The 26,909-nt window shown below is 38.8% G+C and overlaps 1 long non-coding RNA gene across 1 annotated transcript in view; it reads left to right on the forward strand.

Moving 5' to 3' along the window:
- Positions 1-15,996, forward strand: part of LOC311301871 — a 24,984-nt gene extending 8,988 nt beyond the window's left edge. The window contains exons 2-3 of the long non-coding RNA XR_014629518.1: positions 15,540-15,605; positions 15,880-15,996. This is a non-coding gene — a long non-coding RNA (uncharacterized lncRNA). The remainder of the gene's footprint in view (positions 1-15,539; positions 15,606-15,879) is intronic.
- The last annotated feature ends 10,913 nt before the right edge of the window (positions 15,997-26,909 follow it).

Consider the following 26,909-nt stretch of genomic DNA (forward strand, 5'->3'; position numbering starts at 1 on the left):
GTCTGTGTGTCTCTCTCTGTGTGTGTGTCTCTCTCTGTGTGTGTGTCTGTGTGTGTGTGTGTCTGTGTGTCTCTCTCTGTGTGTCTGTCTGTGTGTCTGTGTGTGTGTGTGTCTGTGTGTCTCTCTCTGTGTGTGTGTCTGTGTGTGTGTGTGTGTGTGTGTGTCTGTGTGTCTCTCTCTGTGTGTGTGTCTGTGTGTGTGTGTGTCTGTGTGTCTGTCTGTGTGTGTGTCTGTGTGTCTCTCTCTGTGTGTGTGTCTGTGTGTGTGTCTCTGTGTGTGTGCATACCTGCCAACATGTACGCATTTTTCGTACTCGGCACGCATTTTGACCCATAAGTACGCCTGTACGATTCGCTGCTCTCTAGGTGCATTTTGTTGCTTCTCGCATTTCGCCGATTTCAGTTTCTATGCAATCTATGACGCTGTTTCTGCCAATGAGCCACAGCGTTTAAGTGGAGTGAAAAGCTTTCGGCCAATCAGAGCGCTGCATGTTAACCCGCCGCCCATCTGCCCCTCCTATTATGCTTCGCGCTCAATTCAATTCAGTGCCTCAAGCAAGCCAGACTAGCCGGATAAGATCATCTATATGGATAAGATACCTAGGCTTTCATGCCATGGCTGAACCGCCACAAAAAAAGGTTCGGAAAACACAAAGATTTTTAGACCGCTATCGTGAGAGATGGCCTTGCCTCCAGATGTCCAGGCTACCTCATCATGCGTTCTGCACCGTCTGCAAGACGGACGTCGACATCAGTCACCAAGGGGCAACAGGTAACGAACACAGTCTCACACACAAATGCTCCCTATCCCAAAACATAATTATATTAAAAATAAAAGGATGATGACTTTGAGTAATAAACGTTCATAGTGTCAATAGACTAACGATAGCTTATCAAACCCGCCATCCTTCTCATTAGTTGGCAGTTAGAATAGAAAAGTGGTGGAATGGCTAGAAATCTAGAAGGTTTTAGATATGCCAGGTGCTGATTAACGTAAGATAAAGGTAACAGTTAGTTAACTAATTGAATTTATGAACATTAAAAATGACCTTGACATCATAACAGGCAGTCCAGCTGTGACGAGCTCAGTTCAGTTCACGCGTTCATGTAACTTAGGCTAACATGTAAAAGCTGTCGCAAAGAACCGGCAAAAGTAATGGTTATAAATAATGTTAAATATAGAAAGGAGATTTTAATTGTTTATTAATAAACAAGTGTTTCCTGTATCAGTGTCGTGTCGACTGCAAAGATGATGTTGATGATGCTGTCTCGCGATCTTCGCAGTAGCCAAATGTCAGAGATGTAGTTACGACACTGCATACATACACTGCATACATATGAATAATTATAACATACATGTTCAAGCATTCAGAATTATAGCCACGTTAATAACGTTTGTAAGAAACCAAACCGTTTGTAAATCCGTCCAGATTTCAGCGAGATAAGAGGATTTGTGTGCGTGCTGATCATTCACCTTACATTAAAGGGACACTTCACCCATGGGAACATTGATCTTTATTGAAAGTGGGTCATATATGTAGTCGAAATGTAAAATTAATTTTGAATTTGGTGCCTTCTTGGCCGAGGAAAGAAAGAAAGTAACTTCAGGACGCATTTGTATGAAAGACACCAACTCCCACAATGCACCACATTGCACAGCTGCGCAAGCCACTCCCACTAATCCAGAAAGCGCATATCTGCCTAAGAGAAATAACTCTTCCGTCTACAAGGCTAGCTACCACCAGAGCTTGAAATTAATTTCACACAAAATGTCTAGTTATTTGGCGAACTCATTAGTGAATTACTCTTCATTTGTATTTCTTTCGAAGTGGTGAATTATTGCATTGTAACGTTACCTGGATGTTCAGTCAGATGCGGTGCGAAACTAGGATAGTTCACAACACAAACGTCCGTGTCCTCGTCTGATTCACAACACAAACGTCCGTGTCCTCGTCTGATTCACAACACAAACGTCCGTGTCCTCGTCTGATTCACAACACAAACGTCCGTGTCCTCGTCTGATTCACAACACAAACGTCCGTGTCCTCGTCTGATTCACAACACAAACGTCCGTGTCCTCGTCTGATTCAGAGATTTCATCCAGGAGAAGTTGTCATTGTTGAAATTCTTTGCCACAGTCGGACTCTATCTCTGTGTTCGTAGCGGTTCGTAGTTGCATAGTGAGATCACCGGCGCCACCAGTCCGCCCTAACCCGAGCCAGTCCGGGCTCCTCGTCCGCGGCAGGCAGGTCTTCTGCCTCGGCTGCTCTTCGCTATAATGCGGCTTGTAAAGGTAGCCACAAACACCTGATTCAAGCATCAGACTTCTGAAATCCTCTTCCTCTATATCATATTGAGCACTCTCCTCCGCTATTGTCATAACTTTACATCTGTCTCCACAGCGCCTGTTAGCTTAGCTTCCAAACAAGATGGAGGATATTGCTTTTAGTTTTCAGAAAGTCAAGTCCCACCCACTGATCTGTAATAGGCCTGTAGCGTGAGCGGTTCCCGCCCCCTGGGAAAGATGAGGAACGAGTGTCTGTAGTCTCTACACTTTTCAATGAAATGTGACTTCCTGCTTATTATGACGCAAAATGATGATTTTTACGTCATAATAAGCAGGAAGTAAAACACTTAAATCCTTATTTCTCCGAGTGAACACGGGTGGATCTGACTGCAGTAGATGTGAAAGATATTAATAAAAATGAAGTTAATTCAGCCAGCGCTCATGCCTTTGTTTACATCCTGTTTTCGGTGGAAGGCCATAGTAATCGATTGTCGAGTTCACGCGCATAGGTTTAGTACCTATGATCACGCGCGTGAACTCGACAATCGACTACTATGGCCTTCCACCGAAAACAGGAAGAAAATACAGGTATGTGCGCTGGCTGAAATAACATAATTTTTATTAATATCTTTAATATGACAAGATGGCCGAATGGTGATGCCGGAAGTAACTGCGCCATAAGACATCTAGCGTTTGATATCTATGGCCGTACTGCTCCTTCTCGGTGTGTGTGTGTGTCCGTGGCCGGTGTTACAATATATTCGGTTCCTGAAATATTTGGTTCCAATGGGTGGAGCTACCATGAATATTTACTGTACGATACCATAGCGTGGGCGGGGCGACCAGCACCTGCTCGTTTTGTTTTATGGATTATTTATTTCAAACAGGTAATAGTTGAACGAAGTTAATCTTACCCAGATAGCACACGCACATCGCGCAGGCATCTGTGTGACGTCGTCATTATCATCTGGAAGACGTAATTCTAAGGGCGTTTGCTCATCTGGAAAACGTCGCATAGACGTCCTTGTCAGATGTTCAAATGACATCCATTGGACATATCAGAGACGTTTATTATTAGAATATTATGTCTGTTAGACATCTGATTTATGTAGCATAGATGTCGTTTTTAATTAGACATTTTTGACGTTCCCTAGCATTTATTGATAAAAACTACAGCTACACGAATTATGTAGATACATGATATAACTAAACCCAAGTATTTTACACTCAGAACGAAAGCACACAACAGTTATCTATGATTTAAATGTTTTTATTAGTGTATGAAAACAACCTTTAATTTCTTATATATTGTACTTTAAAATTCTCGAACAAACAATCATGGATAGAATAAGAACACAATGGCTTTAAGAGGGCATTCTCCCTGGAGCCAATCGAAGATAATCTTTAACGTGCTTTTCAGCCTCTGCTTCTGTCGGCGACGGAAGGACAGGATTCTTCATCGCTGCTCCTGTGTGTTAAAAAGGTAAAACAAAATCAATTTAACAAATAAAACTTATTTTTTTAAACCTTACAGTTTATTTAATCCGCAAAATAGATTTTATTTCACTGGTTTCTATGAGTTTGGGCAAGGATAGGCTATATATAAAAAGCAATGCATAAAATATGTTTGCAACACACAAACATAAAAAAAGATTTTTTATGTTTTTAAAATAAGTCTCTTCTGCTCACCAAGGCTGCATTTATTTGGTTAAAAATAAAAAATAAAATAACCTAGTAATATTGTGAAATATTATGACAATATAAAATAACTGTTTTCTGTTTGAATAGGCTATATTTAAAATGTAAATTTATTCCTGTGATGACAAAGTTGAATTTTCAGCATAATTTACTCTTCAGTGCCTGGGACGCGGAAAGTGGGGGTGCTGTGTTTGTTCATTAAAATGTATTCATTTTTAGCATTTAGTCATTTATTTGTAAAAAACACTTTAAGTGGGCCATTTAAAAATTGTTATTTATGTTAAATTATGTTTTTAAAACATAAGCGCAGAGTGTTACGTGTGTGTGTCGAAAGAATTTGTCCGTAGCTGCTCAAAAAAAAAAAAGTCAAAAACCCCACTGTTAGTGTTTTGTAAGGAACAGGCAAATATGTTCAATATAGCAGGAGACATTTTAATTGTTTACTAATAAAACAGTTATTTTTATGTCAGTGTCGGCTAGACAGATGAAGTTGATGACTCGACTCGCTGCGCCATCAGAGAGAAATGCACATTTCATACGAATTAAATAAGCAGCGCAGTCTGTTTTCTTTCGTTTTGAATTGTTCTGCTTAAAAGAAGACATTTCAAGCTATTTATATGTCTCAGGTCTGTGAGGCTACCTTATAGGCCTACGCTGAGTTTCGGTTCATTATGAGACGAGCTCCAGGTTCGCCAGCGCCTCCGTGTCCTGATTATCTATTTTCGAATAGCCTATATTTCTTATTTAAACCCAGACAATTGGTCGATGACACATCGATTAAAATTAAGATACAATTAAATACAAAACGTAATTAAATTTAAAGACAGGCTTTGTGCTTTCAGTTTGAGGTCTCTGTGAAAGTTTCAAAACATTCGTTTAGTGGCGCTTAGCGCTGCACGTCCGTAGCGGAGAACTGTCTGTAACAATTTTTTTTTTTTTTGTGAAATAAATTTCTATATATATATTATATATTTTTGTGAAATAATTTTCTACATATATATATATATATATATTTGTGAAAAATTATATTATATAATATAATAAATTTTTTTTTTTTTTTTTTTTTTTATATATTATGTTTTTTCTTCCTCGCCCATTTTTTGACTATGCAACTCCGGAACGACTTATAAAATAGGCTACGGTAAGTTATTTATTCTTTTTGTGCAAATGTCCCATAAAGTCCCACCCTTTAAAGGGTAACTAAACCCTAAACCAACTTTTTTTAGTTAATGATCTGTAAGAATGGGGCTTTGTTAGTGCTGTTCATTGATTCAAGTAATTTTTTTGACATTTGTGTTTAAAGTATTTTAATTTTACTAAATATGGTGTAAAAACGTCTGAGTGCTGCCCTCTTCAGGTTGAACGGTGGCTACTGCAGTTGAATTTTCCTATTGGACGTTGTGGTACACTCTGATGTCAGAGGGTACCAGCTAACCACGCCCTTGCCTGCAGAGAGATGCGTCTCAGACGCCCCCTCTCCACTGGGCTCTGCCCACTTTTCCAGCATTTTTCAAATATTTCCAGTGGGTGGAGTCAGGCTCAGACCAGGGGTTTAGTTACCCTTTAAGAATTAATTTATGTCCCGTTGACTGGTCCTTACGAATATAAGCAGAATCAATAGTCAAAAATGTGATGTGCAGTCAGGTTTGAGTGTGTGCACTATTTGAACAAGTGTTCTCACCAGGCCCGTCGCGACAAGGCAGGCAAACCAAGCAATTGCTTGGGGCCCCGAGCTGGCCTGGGGCCCCAAGACAACGACTGGTTAAGAATAAAATGCAACGACAAACTGTGTGAGCGCCCCTTTGATAGTCAATGCAGTAAAGTGCAATGACACTGTTATCGGGATCCCCCTCAAGGGGGCCCCCCTCAGTAGTCGCTGACAGCAGCCAGCCAATCACGTGATCTCTGCTGCCGGCAAAATACAAAAACTCCTCGGCAGTCATCATGAACCGGAATTATGCTTCAGGAAGCCAGAAAATAATGAAGAGAAAGGAAGAGGAGGCTAAGAAAAAACAAGATAGTGGTAAGTAGGGGTGTATCGATACACGTATTCGTATTGAACCGTTCGGTACGAGGCTTTCGGTTCGGTGTTCGGTACGCATTTTCAAACCGATCGGTTCGTTGGATCTTTTTCCTGCCGACCAAAATTTCGTTATTTCAAATGTAGGCGCGTTGCGCGTGGCAAGCGCGCTCATAATGTAGAGACGCCGGCGCGACCACAACATTGCCCAACATCAAATGGCAAACGTAGTGTAAGCGGAACGAAACTGAGCTACTCGTTATTATTGTGTGTTGACGGACCGTTGTTTATCAGTTTGGACCAGTGCAGCGCGAGCCGATCGTGATCATGCGACACTGTTACTACACAGCACTAATAAGAGATCCAGTAAAGAAAGCATTTGAATTCACCACGGAAGTAATAACATCGCTGCGAGATCTGGTGAGAAACATTCACATAGTTTGGCAGGAATAGTAGGCTATAATGCCTTAACATTACGTTGGTTTTATTTTGACATTATACAATGCAAATGTTAATCTTAACTAAAATAAACATTTGTTTATAACTACTACAATACATAAATACAATTACATTTAATTTTTTCCAAGGAGCTGTTTTGTTTTATATGCTCCTAAGAAGAGTCAATTATAGCTCCAGAATTGCTCAAAGTAAAATAAATCATATTTTATTATGCTAGTTTTAATTAAAAAAAAAAGAAGAAAAATAAATAAATCAAGGAAATTGGCATTTCTTTCTTTTTGCTGTATCGAAAACATACCAAACCGTAACACATGAGTATCGTATTGAACCAAACCGTGAATTTTGTTACACCCCTAAATATAGTGGTAAGTGATAAATTATACTGGATAAAATAGCTCCACTTGTCTTGTACAAATGGTGTAATTTTGCAGCAGGTAGGCTAGAAAAAATATATTTATGTTAGCTACCTGCCTGACGGCAAATGCTGCTTGTAACAAACAGTTAGTGCAACTTTTTTTTTCGAACGGACGGAATATGGTTACATAATATAATATGTTTTTTTGGGGGAGGGGCCTCCATGTCCATTTTGCTTGGGGCCCCCAAATTCCTTCAAACGGCCCTGGTTCTCACTGATACGCTTGTTGTGATTCGCGGAGATTTGACGAGTTTTATAGGCTTGATCAAAAGTGGTGACGCCCTATTTCAAACTTTCTATTCATCAAACAATCCGAACATTTTTTACATAACTGTTTTCAACTGACAATAACCAGCAAATGAGCATAGAATAATTTCTGAAGGACATGTGACCTTTCAAAAGTTACGCTTTTTCTTCGTTATTAAACAATAACGTCAACCGAGAAAATCATATTTCAGTCAGAGAGCTAAGAGATGTTTACATGTTTTATAATTGTCTTTCCAGATTGTCTAGATCTTCCATGGATGTGAGAGGAAAGACATCATCCTCACTGTCCACCACTAGCATTGGAACATTGGCCTGCAAGGGACTGGACCACTGAAGTCAGGTGATTCATCTTCATGTCCATGTAATGAACTATCATCCTCTCAACAGCTGCAATACAGTAGGTTTATCTGGGAGAGTATCTTTATTAAACTTAAAAATGTATAATTTTACAAATTTAGAACTTCAATTTAACGTACGTGTACATTGATCAGAGATGGAACTCCATCGCCTCACACCAGAAGCACCTGCAAGCACACACATCTCTAAACAGGGTTCCTACACATATTCCATACTTTTCCAGACTCAAATTTCCAAACCTCTGTAGATTCTCAGATCATATTTAAAGGGGGGGTGAAAAGCTGTTTCATGCATACTGAGTTTTTTACACTGTTAAAGAGTTGGATTCCCATGCTAAACATGGACAAAGTTTCAAAAATTAAATTGTACGTTTGAAGGAGTATTTCTGTGCCAAAAATTGTCCTTCCGGTTTGTCACAAGTTTCGGAAAGTTTTTTTCGAGTATGGCTCTGTGTGCTCATTTTCACTCAATCTCCTGTTAATCTTGAGTACCTATAGAAGAGTAGTATTGCATCCTTCATATCTCCAAAAAGTCTTTAGTTTTATTATATTTATAAAAGAATAGGCTGTACCTAAAAAAACGAGGGTCTGGAGGCGGGCCGTGTGGGCGAAGCTAATAGCTGATAGCGCTGATAGCTAACAACAACACAGAGACATTTGAATGAGTTTCTTACTCACCGACTGTGACTGCAAACCTTTATCATTGTGACTGCTCGATCCTTAACCCTTGTGCATCAATTTAAAAAAGTTACTCATAGGTCCAAAGAGGACAAAAATGTCCATGTCAAAAAACGGTCATAAAAAGTTGAAGCTTGGGAGCACAGACTTAACTTTGGTATCATTTTAAAGAATACCCTTGCCAGATTATTGCTGAAGTTCATTTTTTTTTATAAGTAAATCCAAAAAAAAGTTATATAGGTTTAAGTTTATGAAAATTATTTATGAATATTATTTTATATAAAATATATATTTTATGAAACAAGTTGAACTCTAAAACGGCTAGAAAATCAAAGCCATAAATCTAAATAAGTTGTGTTCCAAATTTGAGGTTGATATCTCAAAAAATGAGCTTTCAGTAATATTTTGTTTGGGCGCAGTACCAAACTGTCCCCACTGGATCCCAGCAAAACTCCTCTGGTGAACACAGATTATTTGCAGTTGAGTTTTTCTCTCTCAATACTACAAACACACACATGCACACAAACACCTTTTTTTTTTATAACACACATACCAACCACACTCTGACATCCATACCAACACACCCACACAATTATCATTGCATAATTTATCCAACTGGCTCTATAATAGCTCAAAATTCATGCAGTTAACATTAACAAAAAAACAAAAACTTACTCATAGGTCCAAAAGGGACAAAAATGTCCAAGTCAAAAAACTCTCATAAAAATGTTATGCTTGGGAGCAAATACTTAAGTTTGGTCTCATTTTAAAGAAGACCCTTGGCAGATTGTTGTTGAAGTGAAAAAAGTGAAAAACGTGCAACCAATTTTTTTTTTATAGAAGTTTAAGTTTATGAAAAATATTTATGAACATTATAATCAATATTTTATATAAAATATATCTTTTATGAAACATTTGGAACTCTAAAACTGATATAAATTCAAAGCCATAAATCTAAACAGGTTGTGTTCCGAATTTGAGGATGATATCTCAAAAAATGAGCTTTCAGTAAGATTTTGTTTGGGCGCAGTACCAGACTTTCCCCATTGGATGCCAGCAAAACTCCACTGGTGAACACAATGATTGGATTTTCGATTTGCAGTTGAGTTTTTCTCTCTCAAATATTACAAGCACACACATGCACACAAACACATTTTTTTTTTTATAACACACATACCAACCACACTTAGACATCCATACCAACAAACCCACACAATTATCGCTGCATAATTTATCCAGTTGGCTCTATAATATGCCGAAGCAGAAAACAGGAATAAAGCGAGTATTTGCTTTATAGGCCTAACCTGAAAAAATGGCACCATCTGATAAAAAATGGTAAAAATGTCAATTTTGAAGCCTTGCCAACAGAATGAAAGCCTATTAAAAAAGATTGCATCATTTTATAGTTAAACGGCACAGGGATTAAAAAATGCAGTTTTAATGGGTTTCAATGGGGACATTTTTGTCCTTAAGGTCCTAAGAGGAAGTATTTTGTGTAACTAGTGCAAAATAGATTTTTTAAAGAAAATGATGATGAAATAGTAAAATTCCAATAAAAATACACACCCGTGCCAAATTTTATGCAGTTAGCATTAACACAGGCAAAGTGATCAAAAAAACAAAACTGAAAAAGCCAAAAATGTCCTCAAGGATGCACAAGGCAAGGCAAGGCAAGTTTATTTATATAGCACATTTCATACACAATGGCAATTCAAAGTGCTTTACATAGAAGAAATTAAAATAATAAAAAGAAATAAGAATAATTAAAACAGTTTAGAAGAATACAAAATAAAATAGAGTACAAACAGTCGGACGAACATTGGCACAGTGCTCATTCAGTAAATGCATAGTTAAACAGATGTGTTTTGAGTCTGGATTTGAATGTGACTACTGTAGGAGCACGTCTGATCTCCTCTGGAAGCTGGTTCCAGCTGCGGCTGGCATAATAGCTAAAAGCAGACTCGCCATGCTTACTTCAAGAGTGAACCCTTGGTATTCTAGCTGATATGATCCTAATGATCTGAGTGATCTGTTGGGTTTATATTCAGTGAGCATATCTGCAATGTATTGAGGTCCTAGGCCATTGAATGATTTATATACCAGTAATAATACTTTAAAATCAATCCTAAATGTAACTGGGAGCCAGTGTAAAGACATGAGGACTGGTGTGATATGTTCATATTTTCTGGTTCTGCTCAGAATCCTGGCGGCAGCGTTCTGTATGGTCTTTTTGGGAAGTCCAGTGAGGAGTCCATTACAATAATCCACCCTGCTGGTGATGAAAGCATGCACAAGTTTCTCTAAGTCTTGTCTGGAAACAAAGCATCTTATTCTTGCAATATTTTTCAGATGATAGTATGCTGATTTAGTTATTGCTTTGACATGACTACTGAAACTAAGGTCTGACTCTAGTGTCACACCAAGATTCCTGACTTGATGTTTAGTTGTTTGACCCCTAGAGTGAAGGTATGCGTTCACCTTGAGAACTTCATCTTTGTTTCCAAACGCAATGACTTCAGTTTTGTCTTTGTTTAACTGAAGAAAGTTTTGACACATCCAACTGTTGACTTCATCAATGCATTGGCACAGGGAGTCAATGGGGCTGTAATCGTTAGGCGATAGGGCTAAGTAGAGCTGTGTGTCGTCTGCATAGCTGTGGTAAGCAATTTGGTTCTTTCTCATTATTTGGCTCATTGGGAGCATATACAGGTTGAACAGGAGTGGTGCAAGAATTGAGCCTTGAGGGACTCCGCATGTCATGGATGTCCACTCAGACTTATGGTCTCCTATACTCACATAATAACCTCTCCCATCTAAGTATGACCTGAACCATTTTAGGACTATCCCAGAAAGCCCCACCCAGTTTTCCAGCCTGTCCAGAAGTATGTTGTGATCGACAGTGTCAAATGCAGCACTGAGGTCGAGTAGTACCAGCACTGATAATTTGCCTGAGTCAGTATTTAAGCGAATATCGTTTATTATCTTTATGAGCGCTGTCTCTGTGCTGTGGTGCGGTCGGAAACCAGATTGAAAATTGTCAAAGTATCCATTCGAGCATAAGAATTTGTTCAGCTGATTGAAGACAACTTTTTCAATGATCTTGCCTATGAAAGGAAGATTTGAGATCGGTCTATAGTTGCTTAATATGGTCTTATCCAGATTGCTCTTTTTCAGGAGGGGCTTGACAACTGCAGTTTTTAGGGAGTTTGGAAAACTACCAGAGAGAAGTGAAGCATTTACCACTACTAGAAGATCTGCTTCTAAACTGTTTAACACACTTTTGAAAAACGATGTGGGAAGTGTGTCAAGAGCGCAGGTTGATGTTTTAAGGTGCTGTACGGTGTCTTCCAAAATTTTGCCATCAATTTCTTTGAAATCAGACATAGTAACTACTTTCTCAGGTGGTTTGATCTGTCTGACCCCAGTGCAACTCAAGGATGTGCTGATCACCTTTCTGATATTATTGATTTTCTCAGAGAAGAAAGAAGCAAACTCACTTGCTGTCTGAGAGCATTTCACTGGGAATCTGGCTTGGGGGGTTTGTCAGTCTCTCTACAGTAGCAAAAAGAGTGCGTGTGTTGTTTAAATTGCTGTTTATAATATTTGAGAAGAAAGTCTGTCTAGCTTTGCCTAGTTCCATATTGAAAGCATGAAGGCTGTCTTTGTAGATGTTATAATGGACTACAAGTTTTGTCTTCCGCCACATGCGCTCTGCTTTTCTGCATTGTCTTTTCATATTTTGCACTACTGTTGAGTTTCTCCAAGGTGCTTTTTGTCTGCCACTCTTCTTCCTGACTTTAACAGGAGCAATATCATCAATTACACCTTTAACTTTTGAGTTAAAAGAATCAAGGAGAAAATCAACAGAGTCAGCAGATATGCTTGGTGTTAAGGATATAGCCTTCATAAATAGGACACTAGTGTTCTCATTTAAGCATCTCTTCTTGACAGACACAGATCTAGCTTCAGTGGCAGGAGAGATCAATATATCAAAGAAAATACAGAAATGATCAGACAGTGCTACATCCTTAATAACAATCGATGAAATGTTTAGACCCTTACTGATAAGTAAATCTAGAGTGTGTCCACGATTGTGTGTGGGTCCATGTACATGCTGAGTCAGATCAAAAGTTTTTAAAACAGTTTTGATTTCTTTTGCCATATTGTTTTCTGCATTATCGATGTGAATGTTAAAATCTCCAGCAATGGCAAAACAGTCAAACTCTGAGGTAATTGTTGATAACAGTTCTGTAAAGTCCTCAGCAAAGGCTGGAGAGTATTTTGGCGGCCTGTAAATAATGATAAGTAAAATGCGTGGAGCACCTTTTAACACAATACCCAGATATTCGAAAGACGGGTAATTCCCAAATGATATTTGCTTACATTGATAGATATCTTTAAAAAGAGCAGCTAGACCCCCACCTCTCTTAACAGCTCTGCAGACACTCATAAAAGTAAAGTTAGGAGGGGCTGCTTCATTGAGGATTGTTGCACTACAGCTGTCTTCTAGCCAGGTTTCATTTAGAAGCATAAAATCCAGGTTGTTTGTGGTTATTAAGTCGTTGACTAGAAGTGATTTATTTTTAAGTGAGCGAATGTTTAAAAGAGCTAACTTAACAGACTTACTTTTCCCCACAGCAATATTAGTTTGACGTGTAATAGGCACCAGATTAGTTGGGTTTGCTGCACGGCTATTGAAGGCCTTAGACTTTCTATCATGTAATAGAACAGCAATAGAGAAAGATACAGGCACACTGGGTTCCCGCTTGTTTTGTAAACATTTGAGAAAGTTACTGTTATCAAAACGGGGACCCGACACATATCACTGAGAGCTGGTATCAGTTGTTTTTGGTTCACCTCGAGCAGAAGGAGGAGGGTGTGGGCCCTGGCGTTGTGGCAGAGGCCGAAGAGTTCTCACAGGAGGGGGAGGGCGAGCTGGGCCCGCAGGCTTTGGTGGCAGCGGTGCCTGTCTTTTTTTAGTTGGTATCTGGGGGCTTGCAGCAAAAGAGTGGGATAGTCTGGTTCCAGCATGCACCAGTTCTTCCATTTTCTGTGAGAAGCACAGTAGTGGCGTTGCAGGCGAGAGGGAGAAAGTGTCTGGTGAAAGGGGCTGTTGCTCCGGTGTTATAGGAGGCTGTAATATGCTGTCCTGGCTTCCCTGGCTGTTTTCCAGGAAGTCGTCCTTGGGTGCTGAATCTTCAAGCAGTTCTGATATGTCTGTCTGTGGTGAGCTCTGTGTGCAGGGCTCAGCTGAGATTGTGTCCGTGAGCAGAGGTTGTTGTGGCGGAGTGGTGTTATCATGTCCATTTTGCTGCTGATGTGAAGTCCCGTGGTCATTCATACTGTGTCCAGGTGTGTGTGTGCCATTCAGATTGAGTGGATTGGCACAAACCGCAGAAGGATGATTTAGGGAGAAGTAGATATTGTCCCAATATGTCACTCTTGAACCAAGTTTGTTTGGGTGATGGCCGTCCCGATGAAACAGTTGTCGTTGACTCCAGAAAAGATTGAAATTGTCAATGAAGTTCACTGCTTTTATATTGCAGGTTTTTTGCAGCCATGTATTAAGCCCAAGCAACCGTGAAAACCTGTTTGTTCCTCTTGCTGGTAGTGGTCCACTGATGAATGTTTCAACTTTCAGTCTTTTAAGTGTTTCAAAAAGTTCATTGAAATCCTTCTTAAGGAGTTCTGACTGCTCTTTATGAATATCATTCTTCCCCACATGAATGATGAGTCGATTAGCAGTCTTATGTTTCATCAGAATGTTCTGAAGTTCCCTGTTTATATCAGAAGTTGTTGCTTGTGGAAGGCAGCACGTAGTTGTATCCCTGCTGCTAATGTTTCTGATTATGGAGTCCCCCACTATCAGAGTCCTGGGCCCGGCTGCGCTCTGAGCTGAGTGCCGCTGTCTGCTCGACCTTGAGCGCCAGTTAGCACCAGTGTTAGCTACTGGCCCATTCAGTCTGTGTTCGATCACATTCATCACATTTGTGGATTCCTCATTTACATTCATTAGTACTTCAAATCTGTTCTCAAGATGTATAGGCGGTGGTAGGAGGCCAGTGTTTGCAATCCTTGTCAGAGCTGTATCTGGGGTAGAGGATGCTACTGCGGTAATATGTGATGCTCGTGACAGTCTGATGTCTCGAGTGCCTTTGGGTTTAGCTCCCTGTTTGTGCCATCGATTAGTAAGTCGATCGGCTTGTTTCTCTACCTGCCGAGGAGTACTAGTTTCATGGGACTCACCGGTATGCTGAGGGTGTCCATGACGAAGCTCTGTTGTGTGCTCCGTCTGGTTTGGTGGTCCCGTAAATAACTTTGTTTCTAGAACTGCAATCCTTTGTAAAAGTCTGTGGCAGTTAGTGCAGCAAGTAGATTCCAGAAGAGGCATTTTCTCTTATCCTTGTAGGCAGTTGTGTTTTCCTTTCCCGGTATGTAAGCTGGTCGGGTAAAAGAATTCTCAGTTTTTGTAGTAATCCAAACTTTGTCGTATGAGCACTGTGCTGATTTGCTGAAGTTAAAACTAGGTGATAAAAGGAAATAAAATAAAGGAAATCAAAAATAGAAAAAATAGGAGATAAAATGTAAAAGCGATAGAGCAAAGCGCGGAGCAGTAAGCAAGAGCGTCCGAACAGTAGCTGAGCAGGAAGTATCATTACATCACAAGGGTTAAGCATTCACTGTTCCTAACGCTGGGTTCTTTGGGAAGCTGAACATGATGGTAAGTTTTCCCTCACATCCAAAAAACACACTTTGGAGACACTATGCAGCGCTGCCGTTGAGTTCCTGTTGATGTGCGCGGTCTCGCCCTCCTCTGGTCTGGTTGTGCACGGGCAAGCTTTTCCGGGAGAAATGCTCATATAAGGAGTTCCACTCTGGTCTACGTCATTAGATCCACGATCGGCCGAAATCCTTTAAGGATCGAGCAGTCACAACGATAAAGGTTCGCGGTCGCAGGCGGTGAGTAAAACTGCTTCAAATATCTCTGTGTTGTTAGCTCGGTTAGCACACAGCTTTAGCACACCGCCCGCACGGCATGCCTCCAGTCGCTCTGTGTTTTCCGGAAAGACTCAGTACAGCCTATCTGTCTTTTATAAATATAATAAAACTAAAGACTTTTTGGAGATATGAAGGATGCAATACTACTCCATAGGTACTCAAGATTAACAGGAGATTGAGTGAAAATGAGCATTTCACCCCCCCCCCCCCCTTTAAAGTGCCCCATTATGCTTTTTCGAAAATATTCCCTTTAATACAATGTGTAATGCAGTCAGATCGCCTGTCAATCGAACTCCCTGCGAAGAGTCAATTGTAAACAATATTATTTGTTTTATTAATGCTTTTTTACCTTGTATGTTAGGTGAGTGATCACTCCAAGCATCTTGGGGCTAGGACAAGCTCACTGGAGCTAAGAAAGGTGATGTTGGTAAGTTGCGCATTTGTTAACATGACAGTGCATGAAACTGGTACACCTTAAGTAATACCTCAATAATGACTGAAATTGGCTTTAAAAAAATATTTACTCTGCATTCTTCCCTGATGTGTAGATGGTCTTGGGTGTTGATAGAGAATGTGTTCTCTAATTAATTATACAGAAAAAAAAAATGTATTTCTTTGTGTTAGGCTGTGACTCGTTTACAATGAATGTGTTTTTGATTTCCTCCATATACCAATTAATGCTCTTTTACCTTGAATGGCAGGTGGGTGTTCATGCCAAGGCTCGTCTGCCTGGGAGAAGCTCACTGGTACATCTGGAGCTGAAAAAGGCAATAGTATCTGTCTGCACCCCGCAAGACTTCAAGTTACGCCCACTTCAAGTTACGCCCACTTCAAGTTACGTCACGCCACAAGTCACGCCCCTTCAAGTTACGTCACTTCAAGTTACGCCCCTTCAAGTTACGTCACGCCACAAGTCACGCCCCTTCAAGTTACGTCACTTCACTTCAAGTTACGCCCACTTCCGCGATATGACGAGATGACATCAAATGACCGCGAGATTGATTAAAGTATGCGATTAGTTCCGTATGCTTTTTAATCGATCTCGCACAAGTTTAACTGAACATACTCAAATAAACTAAACTGACTCTTACCTGTTCATGAACATAAACCTTTGAGATGACATCTTCAAAACGCCCGTTTTTGTCTGTATTCAGTAAAGCAAGTTTAAATATGCATTAATGCCAAGGTATTGATAATGTATTGCTAGAAAACATATTGCAATGTATTGTTTTTTTCTAATTGTCCCACCTCAACTACTGTGGAGCAAGTACTAATATAGCTATTCTTTTGAAATTGTGCTTTGTCTAAAACATTTTTTTTAAATAAATATTGTTAAACATCTTTTCATGTTTTTAATAAATAATTTTAAACATCTGTTCATGTCATATTGCCTGATGTGCTGACAAATGAATTTTTGACAACACTAATAAACCGCTAAATGCACTACTGTCAAATATCTTATGATACTTTGAGACAAATTAACTACAAGCAAACTTATCACACATTTTTTTTTTATTGAAAGGCAACACAATTGTGGCAATCCACAATTTCTGGCACTAATATTGTCATAGAAAATCATATTGTGCCTCCAGCCACATAAAAACAGTCCATGCAGCAGTATCCAGCAAAATCATTTTCAGAGTAGAACCCCTGAAGTTTTCCTCTTTGTCCACTTGCCCAGTATCCTTCACAGTCTTTGTACAAATCATCGCATTGAATGCAACGGGAGATCAGGGGCCTGTTTCAGAAAGGAGGTTCAACCAACTCTGAGTCAAAACTTAAACTCTGAGTTGACTTACCCTGAGATGAGAAACTCTGAGTTTTCGGTTACAGAACAGCTGAAATGAGTTAGTTCAATCAACTCTGAGTTGACCTACTCTGAGTTAAGCGCGTGCACCACAACTATAAAAAGCCATTATCAATGGAGCGCAGATATTATGAGTCACCATGGCAACAGCGCCAGACAAAAAGAGGTCTTCATATTTCTCACCAGTACAAACATTATTACTGTAATTTTACAGTATTAGAACATTAATACTGTAATTTAATGAAAGGGATTACTCTTAATTCTTCTGTAATTTAAAGTAAAATCTGATGTAATTGCATTAGACTATAGAACAATTCTGTATATTTAACACACATTTTTAAAAGGTATATTTTTAATGTAAAATACAAAGATGGTGTGCACATCCCAAACACCCAAATTGGGCGCAGGTGCAGGACAACTAAATGATATAAACAAAATAAAGAAGTGTGAAGTCCGCACACTGAAAATTACTGCTCCAAAAGAGTTTATTCAAGCTATTCAAGCTCAAGCAACGTTTCGACCCTCAGGTCTTCATCAGGCTCAATGTTAATGTAATAGTGAAGTCAACTTTAAATAGATACAGGTGATCACCTTAATCAGGCACACCCAAGAAATCATGTGACAAATACAAGTCTATATTAATACATAATATTATGTGTCTACACATCAAACAATCTACACATTCTGATTATTTCACATTTTTATGTGGAGTAGCCGATATAATCAAAGTTTAAATCTAAGTATAAACAGGTATTCTTATTTGTTTAGAATGTAAATAATCTACTACTGTATTTTCAGTTGCCAGTTAAGGAGTTATATAGACTTCATCTTATTTATTTATTTAAAACTGCAGTAAAAATAGCAACATTTTATTTATTAATAAAATATTAATTTTATTAATAAAAATGTACTGAAAGAATGATTGAGGTGTTTAAACACCACTTCCTCTTTAAAAAAGGGGAGGAGACCAAAAGAAACTCTGGGTTTACAGAAGAAAACCTGCTCCCGACCAGGTTAGGTTCACAGAGTAAGTTGCCATGGTAACTGACTCTGTGTATAAGTTACCTCTCTTTCAGAAACGGGCTTGACTTACTCTGCTTTCTCAGGTTTGACATACCTCCCATTCTGAAACAGAAAACTCAGAGTTTCCCTCATTTCAGGGTAACATACTCAGAGTTTTCACTTAACCTCCTTTCTGAAACAGGCCCCAGATAGGGAATGCGGTAGGTCCTTTTATACTCCTCTGAAAAGGAGTTCCAGTTTACCACACCTGTTGACAAAAGAAAAGAAAGGTTTAAGTGTAAAACATGTTTGCATTTCTTTCTTTTTTTTTTAATATGAACTTTTTCCTCAATATTAATTTTAGTAGTGGTGTGCCACCCCACAACAAGACAATTCAGAAATGAAAAGAAACACTTATTGCCTAAAACAAAAAGCATTAGTCTAATGTAGAAGTGAATGTTATATTATGATGATTAAAATAATTTTAGCACTAGAACCTTGACTTGAATCATAACTGTGGCCCACACAAATGTAGAATCGTCACTCAAAAGCACAACAGCTGCACACAAATCACAGAGGAAACAGTCATAAACTTATACAGAAAATAATAAATTAGGAAACATCTATGTACAACATGCATTTACATTTTAATAATGGCAAGTGACCATAATTGCATTCAAGTTCGAAATTGGAGGGTGTTCATGTACATTTTATACCAAGGAAAGTCGTTTTACGCCAATTCCGAGAGCAAGGCAGCATGATATTACCACGCCAGCCAGTAAAATGACGGATCAACGCCAAGCGATGACGGATTAGTTTTAAATAAATACAAACTTTTAATAGATTATCAACTCCAGAAACAGTACAAAAATGTGTTACTGTATGAACATTTCTTATACAGTTCAATTTAAACAGTTATCTGTGTAAAATATTCTTACCGTGGTCTCTGAACGAGCTGCCATCTTGCCAACAAAATCTCGTTCTACTGACATCTCGTGTGATTCTGTTGTGATTTGGACAACTTCAAGTTACGCCCCTTTCAAGTTACGCCCCCAGTCTTGCAGTCCGCAGACAGACCCATCTCGAAAAAGGTGAGGTTGGTAAATTTTTTATGTTATTAAAATATTACATGACAAAAATATCAGTTTTAAAAATGTAAACTCACAATTGCTGAATGATTTTCCTGCTCTACTTTGTGTGAGCAGGGGTCTTATAACAGGACCTGGAAAAAAAAATAGCACTCAGCAGTTACATACACCTACGTCTAGCAACCATTTAAAGGAGAACTCGGCAACTCTAGTGAACTCTAGTCACTTCTTCGCTGATTTTCCCTTTTGTTGTCGCATGTTTTCCCCACGAGCTCCCCCTACAGCTGTGGGGGGGCGTATATTTCACAACACGGTCGTAAAAAACTCACTTGCGGCGCCTCCTCCCCCTCTCTACCGCTGCTCATGTACGTGTGTTTTGATCGGAGCAAGCCAACTGTATCGTGTGGAGCTAGGTCTACCGAGGTGGGTAATCTGGTAATACATCATACATGCATGTTTGTTTATGTCGAATTGCCGTAAAGCAATTTGTGTTTCGCGCTCGTTCTCGTTCTAGTTCTCGCTTCTCACGAGACTTCCAATTTCTATCTTGCCGGGACGGTAGTGAACAAGTTGCAAGGTTGGCTTTCCGCCTGGGAACGCTGGGGGGAGCGGGGAAAGTCACCAGTATCACCAGAACAGGTTGTTTAACCATCCAAATGATTTTATTAAGTTTTATTAAGTTAAAAAAGTTACCAAGTTCTCCTTTAACTGGTTTCATTGTATTTTTTGTATTTGTATGCACAAGACCTTTTGTCTTGATGTTTACAAGCGGGGCTTTGCAGGCAGAACTTTTTCTCTATTAATAATTTTCTTTTTTTGTGGGGGGTATCATGAGGCTCATCATCTGATGTGTATATTTTCTTTCTATGAGCAAAATCATGGTATTTGATTATTTTACAAAGCAGGATTAGAAGTAACCTCTAAGTAATAACACTGCCCTGTTTGTCAACTAAAAGAAAAAATCCCCCCCCCCCCCTCCAAAAAAAATAAATAAATAAGGAAATGTAATTTCCTTCCCCAAACGTTGCTCCAAGCCATTACATTACATTTAAGTGTATCTATTTTGAAAAGTAAAATATGCTTTGACAACTTACTTGTGAATTCTTTTTCCAGGCATCTCCGTTTCTGAGATGTCAGAAGTGTAGCATGCCTTTTTCCATTTTTTTGCAATGTTGTCAAAAGATGCTGAAAGAAACGAAGTTCGTGAATTTAATTCATGCAAGCATTGAGCCATGGGATGTCATGTGATTTACCATCTTTTTTGATAATGTTCATTTACACTGTAGTTAAATTAACCTGCTTACCTGATTCGTGCAGAATTCTGACCTGATGTGTGGTCCACCCTGTGTCTGGCTGTCTCCTGACACTCTTCAGCAACCGGTCCAAGCCTCTGAATGGAGGCCACCAGGAGTGGCCATCTGAGTACCAGGACTTTGCTATAGTTCCAGTTGTCCCTTCTCCCACAGACACTTCTTGTTCATATGCATGAACATTTTCAATAAAAATTTTTCATGATTCAAATTTACAAAATATTTGTGATAAAACAAATGTGTCAAAAAAAATGTAAAAAAAATTATTGTGTGTGTAAAAGAGGCACTGAAACAAAACAACGATCATGAGGAACTAATGGCGCTTTTCCATTACCAGTACCGGCTCGACTCGCCTCTTCTCGCCTCGACTCAGCTCGGCTCGGCTCGGAGCGCTTTTCGCTCCGTTTTCCATTGCAGATAGTACCTCCACAATAGTACCTGGTCGTCATAGCGACGCGGCAGGAAACTGCCATGACTTAATCTTTTACGCGAGACACTCCCGCTACCCACACACACAGGACAATGGAGGAAATCGAATGTATGCTGTTTTTGCATGTTTTTGCTTTTGTTTTTGCTGTTTTTTTATTCAGGATACTCCATCTGGCGTGTGCAATGATGCATGAGGACATAATTTTCTGCAAAAACTACTTCCTGTACAAAAACAAATTTTAGTTATTATACCTTTATTAGGTCCTACTTATCCCAAATAGCAAGAACAATTATAAATTATAATGCACACCAGGCAAACTCTCGGGTCTCAGGACATGCATACAAAATACTTCAGAAATCATATTTCTGGATACTCAAATTTAGTTAAAACCTTTGTAGACATGGCTTTCATGATGGCACTACAAAAACACATAAAAGTGAAACCCCATTGCCTTATCTACTGCTTTTCTTATTGTTGTGGGCTTTATAGGGTGAGTGATATTTCTTATAATACACAAGTGAGATAGACTAGTGCAAAATTACAGATAGGTCATCAAACTAATATTAGCACAGGTTTTGCCTCAAACTACCTGACAAATGAAGCCACGGAATGATGTGAAAGAGTTAAGATGAAGCTTTTAAGAAACTTTAACTCTGGTTTCACTAGCGATTTGAGTAAATGAAAACACAATACATTTAAATGTGAATTTGCTGTCCACCACTGAAATCTAGTCTTGGCCGCCTTTAAAAAAAAATAAAATAAATGCAGTCGTCACCGGCGCGCAATGACTTATGGGGTGGGATAGGCCGCTTAGGATCATTTTATGTATCCTTCCTTTCACGGGGAAACGAAGGGTGCATTTGGCGTCGCTTTTGAATAACATTGCGATGACGACCGGCCTTCGAAGGATGCAGAATTGAGTTGGGACAGCCTTCATCGTGACGCAATCGGCCTTCAAATGCAACCTCCAAGAATTCAGCCTTCACATTGGGACACAGCTAACGTGAAGCAGAGTTATGATACATCACTAGCCTTGAGTACCTTACTGTTTTTATAAAACAGTCACCACACAATACAAATATTAAAGCTGAAAAATATGTATCTATGCAACTTTCATGAAATCACTAAAAGCCTTCCTTCTGCTGGAAAAAGTAGTCCCTGACCACAAACAGCAACAGAAGTTACATACATTATTTCAGCAAAAATCTATCTTTTATGAGTGAGTCAGTCGGTAAAGACTAGGGCATGGGAAAACCCCTTTACTGTTAAAATTACAAGATATCACAGCGGATATTCAAATGGATTCTCACTCACTTTCTCAATCCCTCAAAATAATTGACTCTAGCTTCAATATCAATGAACAATATCAATGAGATCAAACATGTTTAAGTTGCTAAGGGTGGTTGCTAGGGGTGTTGTGTACTAGTGATACATAGAACCGTTGGGTGAAGCGGTCATGGCTGTGTTTTATTGTGAATAACACACAGCTATTGACCAATCAGAAGGATTGGAACTAACTTTTATAAATTGCAGGCCAAACCTTGGGTGAGGACCTTCCTACACTTTCAACATGTATAACAAGTTGTAAAGCAGAAGCCAGTTTAACCCAATAATATTAACAAAAGTAAGAAAAAACTGGTATGACTCATAGGTAGGCTCTGTTTTATAATAGCGTTTTGAGTGCTGTCTGGATGAACAAGTAAGCAAAGTCAAGCATGTAATCTATTTGTGACCATCACCTATAATTATAGCGACGGTGAATAAGGTGTCAAAGATGGCGACATCCATACAACTAAAAAAATTAGTGGTGTCAACAATAATCGATTCGGCGATGCATCGCAATGCGGGGCATGCACGATTCAGCATCGATGCGGCAAAGTGCCATAATCGATTATGTCACTGTTTTAGGGGTGTAACAGTACGCGTATTCGTACTAAAGCGTTCGGTACAAGGCACGCATTTTCAAACCGAACGGTTATTTCAAATGTAAGCGCGTCGCGAGCGCGCTCATAATGTAGACGCTGGCGCGACCACAACATCAAATGGCAAACGCAAAGTAAGCGGAACGAAACTGAGCTACTCGTGACGGACTGTTTATCAGTTTGGACCAACGCAGCGCGAGCCGATCTTGTACTACACAACGCTAAGAGATCCAGTAAAGAAAGCATTTGAACTCGCCACTAAAGTAATAACATCGCTGCGAGATCTAGTTAGAAACATTCACATTTCTCCGTTATTAACGGATCAAACAGCGCTGACGTGGAAACCAGGAAGAAACATTGTGACATGAATGAACTATCCAGTGTCCACAGATCTGCAATATTCACCATGGATTTACTGTAGTAACACTAACTGCAACTTTGGAAGTTTGGCAGGAATAGTATGCTATAATGCTTTCAAGTAACGTTATGTCGGATTTATTTCGACATTATGAATGACATTGCTGCCATCAAATGTTAATCTGAACTAAAATAAACATTTGTTTATAAGCACAAAATATTACATTTAATTTTTTCCAAGGAGCTGTTTTGTTTTATATGCTCATATGAAGAGTCAATTATAGCTCCATCATTGCTCAAAGAAAAAAAAAAAAGTCATACTTTATGATGTTAGTTATAATAAAAAAAGAATAATCAAGGAAATTTCTCTGGCATTTCTTTCTTTTTGCTGTATCGAAAACGTACCGAACCGTGACACAAGTGTATCGTATTGAACCGAACCATGAATTTTGTGAACCGTTACACCCTACACTGTTTATTTTCTGGCCTTGAGTTGGACAATAAAGTTGAAATTTAATTTCAAATGGTTCTCAAGCAGAGAGAAGAGAAGCATTTCTCATTCAAAGCACTGAAAGCAGTGATTTATGCTTTCTTTTTCAGGTTTGAAAATGCCATATCCAATACCCTGTACCATTCAATTTTATTTTATTTAATGACATTTATGTCAAAGATACAGGAGAGTGATAATACACACATAGCAGCCAATAAAATCTGTTGTTCAATATCTGACTGCTTGTATTGCCTCATGACTGATGAAAATTTTGCATTGTTGTGTGCAGTAGAATTTTGATGCATCGCAATGCATCGTAGAATCGAATTGAATCGAATCGTTACCTGGTGAATCGTAATCGAATCGAATCGTGAGGGCAGTGCCAATGCACACCCCTAAAAAAAATGTATCACAATTGACGCGACAAGTCCAATCAAAGTGTGACTTCATCTGTCAAATTTGAACTAGCAGTAGCTAGGCTGGAGAAGCTAGGATTATTTGAGTCAGGCATAGATCACAAAACTGACAGTAGCAGAGAAAGAGCTTCTAATACCCAAGCATGTAGTTTATCGTGGTTAGCCGTCAGATACTTTGACAGATACGTGTGGACTTGAGACGCGTTTCTCCAGTGTATAACTTGCATTTGATGGTTGTGTTTGGAGATGGGAGAGCAAAAAAAGTTTTGCTAAAATATTTATATGAAATGTAGGTTTGATATTCTACATGTATTTATGAGCCGTAACTGTTAACGGTATACATGTAATTACCACAATTGTTACAATGGCTATGTTCATTTACTTCTTTCAGACGAGTGAATATGTGCAACACCGTGTCCTAACCAGACTATTTCTGCCACGTCACCGCTGGAACAAAGTATGATGATTTCAGGAAAAGTACTGTGTATATGTGCATTATTTAATGTTATTACATGGCTTGGCTGAATTCCAATGTAGGATGCGGTCTGTTATTTCTTGATATTTCTTGTTATTTCTTGATAACAGACCGCTGCGAACTATAACAGACCGTTGCCATGCAAAACAGCGCGTTGCTATGGACGTGGAACGGACTATTTTCTTTGGCGGAAGCAATACGATCGTTTTTAAAACAATAAACTCCTTTTTAAATCAATAATTTGTGTCAAATTATTTATTTTGTAGGTAGCCATGTAATAAGCGGGATGATGTATAGAGATGACTCCGCTTCGCGTCGGGCTCTCGTTCAGCCTGTCGGGCTTGTTATTCGCTATAACGACCGCATCTCTATACATTATCCCTTACTTAAAAGAGTATGCAAGTTTGAAAATCATTTTGTTTGTCTTTTATAGCCGTACTGAAAGCAACTCACCTGTGAACAAAAAAAAGTGAACAAGAACGTTCAAACTGTTTGTTAACAGACAATTGTTTCAGTAACTCTGAATGTAATGTTAAAAAAAGGTGTAATATTCATGGATTTGTGTAATTATCCATTTTGTTGAGAGTGCTTGGAGCTTGCTGAGTGCGCGCTCTTCTGATTAGCTGTGATTTTTACCACTGTGACAAATTTTTGTCGCTAGAATCTTATCGTGTCTGGTTAGGACACGGTGCTGCTCCTACCAGTTAACATTTGATCTCAGCAATACTGGTAAATGAGCAAAACAAAGTGTTTTTTTTAAAGGTGCTCAAAGTGATGTTGGGTGACGTCACTACTTGTTGACGCTGAAAGTTTTGTCAAACAAAACGGAGGCTAGCTCGACCCTCCCTCCTCCTCATCCGCACACTAACCCCCAGGGTGTCCGCGGATCCTTAAAAAGTCTTAAATTAGATTTTTAAAATTTAAGGCCTTTAAAAGTCTTAAAGTCTTATTTTTACTTATAAAAGGTCTTAAATTTTCGATGGCAATTTGACTTAAACATATCTTAATGTTTTCTAAATTAGAACCATCTAATTAGCGTACTTTTTTTATTCTTTCTTTGCGGATTTGCTTGTTCACGTGACATTTCGCGTCATTCGCGCATTTGGCGGCATTACGTCCGTCTCCTACACGCGCAAAACAGGAGGAGAGAAGAAGCGAGTTGGTAAATGTCAGTTCAGTTCTAAGTTCAGTCTTGTGTGTAGTGGTTTGCGATGTGTATTGTCTATTATGATATTGTAATCATTGTTTTAACGCTGTACGAGGCACTGTGAGCTGACATCACTTTTGTCTCTCGTGCTTTCACTGCGTGATGTGTGCAGTTATAGGTAGGCTGTTCCCAAATGAGTTTGTCTCATATTTATATCATATCATATATCATATTCATAGACCTACAATATCACATCAGCAAGACTTCCGTTTTCCCGTGCACAATTGCAAATGTGATTATATATTTATATAACAGTTAAATTAACAATAAATTACCATTGTGAGTTACATTTTATAAACAATATTGTTTGTTTTCCCTTTATTTCGCTGACGAGAATTTCAAAATGGAGCCATAGCAGAGTTTCAATGCCACTGACAGCGATGAGCTTATGACTGGAATCCGCGTTTTGAACGAATCAATTTAATGATTCAATGAACAATCACTTGCTTCCCGAATGAATCAGCCGTTTGAACGAATCGGTTGAATGAATGACTCCCTCAACTCATTTATTAAAACCATAGATATCATATAATAAAGGCCTTTATTATATGATATTATCTATGATTAAAACAGTGACTTGCCGCCACCTACTGGCAGCTTTAGTTTAATATTTAGAGTACTTTGTTAAATATGAAATGATTTCTAATTTTAACATTCTACTTAAAAATCTCATAGCTTTATTTATGCAATTAATATTATATTAATGCCAGATCTGATGCCACTTCTGTGTCACCTCTGCATTTTGATTTAATGATTTAATTTGACTGGTAACACTGGTATTGTGTAATTATTCTAATAGAATTTAATTTGAATGTTAGAATTTGACAAAGGTGATGCATACATCTACAAATGTCAATAAATAGGTGAAAATGCCCCTGGAAATCAATTTAAGATGGCAGTGACTTTCTGTCACTGCACTGCATAGAGGATGAAAAATATGAATATCTTCGTCTGTAACAATTGCTGTCGACAGGCCTAAACCAGCCATAGCACCAAGCACAAAAACACAATCAGTAAAATATCTATTTATTACCAACAAAACTTTGAAAATATCGATTGAGACATATTTTGTCGATATTGCACACCCCCTAATGCATGGTATTAATTTTGATTTCTTCTGGTCTTAAAAAGTCTTAAATTTGACTTTAAAAAATGTGCAGATACCCTGAACCCCCCCAAAACCCACCCCAAACCCTCCTTGTAGGTTATTGGCTGAAACATTTTGTT

The sequence above is a fragment of the Rutilus rutilus genome, assembly GCF_951802725.1.
Source record: "Rutilus rutilus genome assembly, chromosome: 13".
Classification (NCBI taxonomy): Eukaryota; Metazoa; Chordata; class Actinopteri; order Cypriniformes; family Leuciscidae; genus Rutilus; species Rutilus rutilus.